Source organism: Hypanus sabinus, chromosome 31 (assembly GCF_030144855.1).
Source record: "Hypanus sabinus isolate sHypSab1 chromosome 31, sHypSab1.hap1, whole genome shotgun sequence".
NCBI classification, from domain to species: Eukaryota; Metazoa; Chordata; class Chondrichthyes; order Myliobatiformes; family Dasyatidae; genus Hypanus; species Hypanus sabinus.
In genome coordinates this window covers 20289343-20298602 of record NC_082736.1, presented here as the reverse complement: position 1 = coordinate 20298602, position 9260 = coordinate 20289343, and positions in this window count along the sequence as shown.

The window sequence follows — 9260 nt, the reverse complement described above, 5'->3', positions numbered from 1 at the left end:
CGTTTCCCTGGTTTATTTCCTCATTATCATTAATGATTATTTTTTTCTTTTAGAGCTGGCCCGCCGGTATATTGCATGCACCACTAATACTACAAATCCCACAATGCACTGCCAGTGCATTGCTCGCGCTTGCCTTACTCTCTCACCAGCATCCTTATGGCGGTAGTCACGTGTGGTCAACTTTCAGCTATCCCTCACCCCAAAAATGGCTGAACGAAAGGTGGACTTTGAAAACCGGGGTTTTCAAGGCAGGTGAGAGGCAGAGTATATGTTCGCAGATATAATGGGCAAACCTGTTTGTCTTGTGTGCGGAGACGGTGTGGCTGTAATTAAAGAATATAACGTAAGACGACACTATGAAACTAAACACCACAACAAATACAAGCATCTGGACAAGAAACAGAAGCTCCAGAAGGTAGAAGAGTTGAAATGAAGTCTGGCGTCACAGCAGGCTATGCTCACAAAAGCCAAAACACAAAGTGAGGCTGCTGTAAAGGCTAGTTTTATTGTGGCAGCAGAGATCGCTAAATCAGCCCGGCCCTTTACCGGGGGAGAATTTGTTAAAAACTGCATTATGAAAGTGTGCGACGTCGTGTGCCCAGATAAATGTCAACCATTTTCAAATGTGAGCCTGAGCAGAAACACCGTTGCTGACCGTGTACGTGAGCTTGCCACCAATCTCCAACAACAGCTGGTGGGGAAGGGAAGAGATTTCATCGCATATTCCCTTGCTGTGGATGAGAGCAGTGACACTTCTGATGCTGCCCAATTGTCAATTTTCATTCGTGGAGTGGATTCAATTCTGTGAGTAACAGACGAACTTTTGGGATTAAGATCAATGCATGGCCAAATACTGGAAAAGATCTATTTGAAGAGGTATCCAGAAGTGTAAATATAATGATGCTGCCTTGGGATAAAGTTGTCGGACTGACGACAGATGGAAGCGCCCGCGATGTGCGGTCAAAAGAGTGGATTGTGGGGCAAGATCCGGGAGAAGATGCGGGAGGAAAACGGCGCAGGTGAGCTGACAGCTTATCACAGCATCATACAGCTGTAATCGTTGTCTGGCAAAGCCTTGAAAATGGAACATATAATGAGCACCATCACACGAACAGTTAACTTCATAAGAGCCAAAGGTTTAAATCACCGCGAGTTCAAGTCGTTTCTGGAGGAGTTGGGTTCAGAATATAATCATTTGCCCTATCACACAGAGGTGCGATGGTTAAGCCAAGGAAAAGTGCTGAAAATATTTTTCGAGTTGCGTGAGGAGATCTGTCAGTTCATGGAAAGCAAAGGGAAAGACACAACAGAGCTCCGGGATAAAAAGTTGCTTTGTGAAATGGCGTTTCTGGTGACATCACGAGCCATCTCAATGCGCTCAACCTGCAGCTTCAGGGGCGGGGTCGTGTGATCACAGACATGTAAGCTGCAGTGAGGGCTTTTAAAACCAAGCTGCGCCTTTGGGAGACGCAGATGCTGCAAGAAAACTTGAGCCATTTTCCGTGTTGTCAAACTATGAAAGAGCAGGTTTCTTCCGCAGTGTTCCCACGTGCAAAGTTTGGTGAAAAAATTAGCATACTTGGTGCCGACTTCACACGGCGATTTGCCGACTTTGAAGCCCAAAACAGCAGGTTTGAACTGCTCAGTTATCCATTTGCAGCTGTCGTGGAAAGCGCACAAACCAACATAGAAATGGAGCTGATTGAACTCCAATGTAGTGACACACTCAAGGCAAAGTATGACTCGGTGGGCGCTACACAGTTTCTACGTTTCATTCCCGACACGATGCCCCAGCTGCGTACCCAAGCTGCTCAAATGCTCTCTATGTTTGGCAGCACATATCTGTGAGAACAACTCTTCTCTTTGATGAAGATAAACAAAACATCACACAGGAGTCGTCTTTCTGATGAACACCTTCACTCAATTCTGAGGATTTCCTCAGCTCAGAGCCTGACTCCAAACATTGATGAACTTGCATCCAAGATGAGATGCCAAGTATCTGGTTTAGACTAGTGTGAATCACAGAGTGTTGGCCTGTGGACAAATGTTTTCATTAGAAATTACTCCGGAAAAGCTGCAGATAAAGTCATAAGAAATAAATGCAACTGATTTTTATCTATCTATCTATCTATCTATCTATCTATCTATCTATCTATCTATCTATCTATCTATCTATCTATCTATCTATCTATCTATCTATCTATCTATCTATCTATCTATCTATCTATCTATCTATCTATCTATCTATTTATTCATTTATTTATTTATTTATCTATTTATTTATTTATTTGTTTATTTGTTTATTTATCTATTTATTTATTTATTTATTTATTTATTTATTTATCTATCTATCTATCTATCTGTTTGTTTGTTTATTTATTTATTTATTTATTTATTTATTTATTTAATCAATCAATCTTCAATGTTGTTTTTTTAGGCAATAACCTAAGCTTTGTTAGTTCCAGGTTAATATGTGTAATAAATTCATTTCAATAAATTTTGCAATAAACTCTGAACCAGTCGGGCCCTCGACTTGTACCGATTTTTCTAATTTTGGCCCACTGTGTATTTGAGTTTGACACCCCGGCGTTAGGTTTACATTTGTGCTTGCTAATGCTTGATTTCAAATGGTTTATTAATGGAAAAGGTATGGCTCCCAAAACAATCTTAGCCGAAATAGCGTCGTTTCTTTCTCGTTGCCTACTTTCTTGTAATCTACGTCTGTAAGTTAATACCAATCATAATAAGAATGCTTGCTAGGCAATCTGCTTAATAAAAAACGAAATTCGTAAAGTGAAACAATTTTAGATATAGCAGACACTGAGACACATGAGAGCAGGTTGAAAAAATTAAGGCAACGAAAGCTGCGAGCACGCGCGCGTGCATTCGCGCGTGCACAACTGATCCGGCCCGCATGAAGTCGCATTTTTCTCAATCCGGCCCGTGACCTAAAATGAGTTTGACACCCCTGCTGTAAGCTGACTCGTCGTTCTTGCTGATGAGACCCACCACAGTCCTGTCATCGGCGAACTTGATGATGTGGTTCGAGCAGTGTGGGTCATCAGACTGAACACGAGTGGACTGAGCACACAGCCCTGGGGAACTCCCGTGCTCAGTGTGATGGTGTTGGAGATGCTGTTCCAGATCCGGACTGACTGAGGTCTCCCAGTCAGGAAGTCTCGGATCCAGTTGCTGAAGGAGGTGTTCAGGCCCAGTAGGTTCAGTTTTCCAATCAGTTTCTGAAGGATGATTGTGTTGAATACTGAACTGAAGTCTATGAACAGCATCTGAACGTATGTGTCTTTTTTGTCGAGGTGGGTTAGGGGCAGGTGGAGGGTGATAGCAATGGTGTCGTCTGTTGAACGGTTGGGACGGTACGCAAACTGCAGGGGGTCCAGTGAGGGGGGCAGCAGGTTCCTGATATGCTTCATGACGAGCTTTTCGAAACAGTTCATGATGATGGACGTGAGTGCAACGGGACGGCAGTCATTTAGGCAGGACACTGAAGATTTTTTCGGCACGGGAAAAATCGTGTCGGCCTTGAAGCACATTGGAACGGTGGCGCTGCTGACGGAGATGTTGAAGATGCCAGTGAGAGCATCTGCTATCTGGTCTGCACATCCTCTGAGCACTTCACCAGGAATGTTGTCCTGTCCAGCAGCCTTCCGTGTGTTGACCCTGCTCAGGGTTCTTCTCACATCGGCCACAGTGAGACACAGCCCCTGGTCATTTGTAGCGTGGGTGTTTTCCTCGCCGCAACGTCAATTTTCCACCTCAAAACGGGCGTATAAGTTATTCAGCGCATCTAGGAGGGAGGCATCACCCGCACAGTCAGGTGATATCCTGGATGCCCTTCCACATGCGCCGCATATCGCCGCTGTCCTGGAAGTGGCTGTGGATTCGCTGGGCGTGGGCACGCTTTGCCCGGCTGCTGGCCCGGGAATATTTGGCCCTTGCTGTTGTTAGGGCTGCCTTGTCGCCTGCTCTAAAGGCGGAGTCACGGGCTCTCAGCAGCGCACTCACCCCAACGGTCATTCATGGCTTCTGGTTAGCGCGTATAGTGATGGTCTTGGATAGAGTATCATCATCAATGCACTTGCTAGTCAATGGTGCCGTGTTCTCCTCTGAATTGGTAGAGTCGCCATCAGTTGCAGCTTCCCTGTACATGTGCCAGTCAGTGTGCACAAAACAGTCTTGAAGATCAGAGATGGCTCCTGCTGGCCAGGTTTTCACTTACTTCAGAACTAGTCTGGAGCGCCTGACGAGCGGTCTGTATGCTGGGATTAGTATAACAAAGATGTGGTCTGAGTAACCAAGGTGGGGGCGGGGCTCCGCCCAGTATGCGACGGGGATATTTGTATAAACTAGGTCCAACGCGTTCTCCCCCCCCCCTTGCAAAGTCCACACACTGATGGAATTTGGGGAGCAAATCGACTCTTGACAGAATCGGCGCTAGAAATGGTTCCCTGCATCAGGCCTCAGCGAAGGGGAAAACAAAATCCTGATCAGAAATGTTTCAAACTATCGAAAGAACACGCAGTTGGACGTTAATGGGAGCCCTTCCTTTGGCCAGTCATTGAACTCATTAACTGACTGAATCGCTAATGAATCCTGAGACCCCTCCAGTCACCCAGTGAGAGGGGATGTGTGAAAGGCGCCTGCTCTACACTCAACAAGCAGACATCAAAGTGAATCTGTGAGCTCTCTTATACCCTGACATCTGTATGATCGCCCTGATGAAGGGTCTCAGACAGAATCGTCGACTGTTTACTCTTTTCCATTGATGCTGCCTGGACCCCTGAGTTCCTCCAGCAATCTGTGTGCATTACTTTGATATCCGGCATCTGCAGATTTTCTCTTGTTTGTAATCCGTGTGACAGATTCTGTACCCTCCTTTATTCCTCATTAGTGTGGTGGTTAATCTCCCCTCCAATCTATCGGTAGACGAGAGTTCGATTCCCAGTCGCGGCGACCTTTTTCCTGCTGGAAATGAAAACTGGAAATACAGGAGAATTTTTGAATTAAAAAAAAAACCGTGTTGAAGTAAGGTCATTTAGAATATGAAACACTCCAGTCAGCAGATAGCCCGGGACGGGAGAGTTTATCGAAGACGTTGTGTTCAGCACCTTTTCTCTAGTAATCCATGAACGTGTCTATAATTGAGCGCCGTTCGGCGTAATACTCGGTGACCGATTCCGTCACTTCGAAATATTAAATAGGGGCTGTTGCTGTGAGTTATAAGCTCACACACTTCCAAGCACTCATGCCGATTCCCTCAGTGTGTCCGAGTTACTGTAGAATGCAGGGAGAACAGCTGAGACTTTTTGGAAAGAAAGATATCAAGTGGGCATTATATTTAATGCCCGGTTTAAATCCACTCTAACCCTCCCTCAGCCTCGGAACCTCCGAACAGACTCTCAGGAAGTGAACTGAGGGAAGGAACGGCGATGTTTCACTCTATGACGTCAGCTGATCATGAGAGCATGAACAGCGTCGTTCCGCCCCTTGACCTGAGGACAACAGAATACATGCCCGGAAGCGGTTTTTACAGCAGTTGGGAGTGGAGAGCTCCTGGGCCCGGAGTAGTGCGCTACTGGTGTCCTCCTTCCTCCAGCAGCGTGTCGCTCTGAGAGCAGCTCTGCAGACAGGCTTGGTGATCGGCACTAACCCCGGAGATGCCGGTTGCGAGAAAGGAGAGGAGTGTAACAATGACTGAGCACGGAATGCGGAGTGAGTGGGTAGAGAGAGACGATTCCCGGGCTGGGGTAGGTAGGGCGGTGAAGGCGGGGTGGGGACAAGTTGCTGGTGATGTGCATTGCTGCCTTTTCTCCCCATACCGGGGGAAATCCATTTTTATTCCCAGTCTCCTTGTGTTTGTTTTTGCAGGACACCGATTCGGACAGGTTTACAAAGAGCGTCTGTTGCAGGATCCTGGAGAGAAGTGTGCCGGACACAGTTTATACAGGCAAGACACACAAAAGGCTGGTGGAGCGCAGCAGACCAGCAGCATATATAGGAAGAAGCACAGTCAACGTTTCGGGCCGAGACCCTTCGTCAGGACTATCCGAAAAAAGGATAGTAAGATATTTCAAAGTAGGAGGGGGATGGGGAAATCTGAAATGATAGGAGAAGACCCGAGGAGGTGGGGTGAATATAAGAGCAGGAAAAGGGATAGGCAAAAGGGATACAGAGCTGGAAAATGGAAAGGATCATGGGACGGGAGGCCTAGGGAGAAAGAAAGGGGGATGAGAGCACCAGAGGGAGATGGAGAACAGGCAAACGAGTGATGGGCAGAGTGCGAAAAAAGAGGGGGAAATAAATAAATCAGGGATGGGGTAAGAAGGGGAGCAGGGGCATTAACGGAAGTTAGAGAATATAATATTCATGCCATCAGGTTGGAGGCTACCTAGACGGTATATAAGGTGTTATTCCTCCAACCTGAGTGTGGCTGCATCTTGACAGTAGAGGAGGCCATAGATAGACATATCAGAATTGGAATGGGATGTGGAATTGAAATGTCTGGCCACTGGAGGATCCCATTTTCTCTGCCGGACAATGTGAAGTGGAATTAAAATGTTTGGCCACTGGGAGATCCTCCTTTCACTGTCTTTATCTGCCTATCCATGGTCCCAGAACAGAAACACTACAATCCAGTAACGTTGCTCAGTCTCCTTCATCCTTCAACGCTGGCAGATGGTATCTATTTGGTGCTACATACGCCAAATTGTAATTACCCCTTGACACCGTTTGTTCAGACTACAGACACCATTTTTAAGGAAAAGGGATACCCTGGGACAATCAATACAGTAGGCCTGCCAGCCGACTCTGTCAGTGCCATCAACAGAAGCTGTGAGATCACTGGTGACTTTGGTATTGTACGTACAGTTACCTAAATCTGATCCCATAACCCCGGAGTTGCAATAAAAGACTTATTGCTCATCTTCATGAAGTAGCGACAGAAATGAGCATTCATGCAGTCAGACCATTACATGACAGTTAATGTCATCGTTCAAAACAGTTCCATTGGCAAGTGTAATTTCTCGGGGCAGTTCAGTCCAGTGACCCCTTCACAGATCTAGCATTGTTACCAAAATAAAACACAGACTCAATCTTGCCCGAACCTCGTCACCTCCATCTCGCCTTCAACAGGGCGCTGGCATCGATTGAAGCTTGTGTCCTCCTCGCTCTCAGCAAAGGATCCGCCGCCTCGCCTCGGTTTAGCCACATAGAATTGTCTTTAATTCCAAAGGGAAGTTACACGGTATTACGTACGATGGTAAACCCAGACAAATTGCTGAAAGAACTCAGCAGTCCAGGCAGTATTTATGTAAAAAGTACTTTCTTTTCCAGAGATGCTGCCTGACATGTGAAGTTTCACCAGCATTTTCTGTTTGTTGCTAAAATGTCCAGCATCTGCAGATTTTCTCTTGTTTGCCAATTGCGATGATAGTTTGCCAGAAAATGTGTGATGAAGAAACAGCAATGAACCTCAGGATACTAACAACCACCCCTTTCCAGTGAACATGTAAACTATCCCTTTGGTATCGATAACCCCTGCACAGATGAAGTCCCAGTGATTGGGTAAATACAAGCGGGCTTTTCCCCGAGGTTTGGGAGAGACTGCAACCAGAAGTCATGAGTTAAGGTTGAAAGGTGAAAGTTTAAAGAGAACAAGAAAGGGAATTTCTTCAATCAGATGGATGTGAGAGTGTTGGGTCGAGCTGACAGAATGAGTGGTGCATTCAAGTTTGATTTCAATATTTAAGAGAAGTTCGGATAGGTGCCTGTATGGTAGGAGTATGGAGCGACATGGTCCCAGTTGCAAGTCGATGGGAGTAGGCATTTTAAGTGATGCTGCACGGACTAAATGGATCAAAGGTCTGTTTCTGTGATGTACTGTTCTGTGACTTAATGAATCTATGATCCAGAATTTTGAAACCCTGCCCCTGCAACAGCTCCACAGCTACACATTCATCTGCTATGGTCACTCACACCTGAAAACGCCAACAGGAATATTAGACATCAAAACCCAACCAGCACCCCTCACAATAAAAAAAAACATGACGCCAACAAGAATGAACAGAAGGAGAACAATATAAACTATAGTCATCACCTGTGTCTTTGAATTTCGAAAATACGTGTAAACATTGACAGTAAATTTACATTGAACTTTATCCTTCATAGAACATGTCTTGTGAGGAAATGTTGAGGAAGGGAGCAGTTTTCTCTTTGGAGAGTGCAGGATGAGACGTGACTTGAAAGAGGGATACAAGATGCGGGCTGACTGGGAGACCTCAGTCAGTCCAGATCGGGAGCAGCATCACACTGAGCACGGGGGCTCCCCAGGGCTGTGTGCTGAAACCACTACTGTTCACTCTGCTGACCCACGACTGTGCTACAACAATCAGCTCGAACCACATCATCATCTTTGAAAATGACACGACCGTGGTGGATCTCATCTGCAAGAACGACGAGTGAGCTTACAGAGAGGAGTTGCAGCCGCTAACGGGGCGGTGCAGAGCCATCCTGCCTTTGAACGTGAACACAACAAAAGGGATGGTTGTTGACTTCAGGAAGGCACGGAGCGACCGCTCTCCGCTGAACATCGATCGCTCGCTCTTCAGTTAAGAGCACCAAATTTCTTGGTGTTCACCTGACGGAGAATCCCACCTGGTCTCTCAACACCAACTCTATAGCCAAGAAAGCACATCAGTGTCTCTACTTTCAGCGAAGGCTGAGAAAAGTCCATCTCCCATTCTCGTCCTCCCCACATTCTACAGAGGATGTACCGAGAGCTTCCTGAGGAGCTGCATCACGTCCTGATGCGGGACCTGCATCGGTTCCGATCACAAGACCCTGCAGCGGACAGTGAGGTCAGCTGAGAAGATGGTCGGGGTCCCTCTTCCCGCCAATACAGACATTTACACTTAACGCTGCATCCGTAAAGCCAGCAGCATTGTGAAGGACTCCACACACCCCTCAATAAACTCTTCTCCCTCCTGCCATCTGGGAAAAGTTACCGAAACATTCTGGCTCTCACGACCAGACTGTGCAACAGTTTCTTCCACCAATCCATAAGAATCTTTCATATTCAGCGTCTAGACTGACATCTACGTCATTTATTATTATATTTGTGACTATTGCCTTATTTATTAATTATTGAACTTCCGTGTACTGTTTTTTGCACTTTATGTAGTCCTGTGTATGTCTGTAGTCTAGTGTAGATCTTGTCTTGTCTCACTTAGTCTAGTGTATGTTTG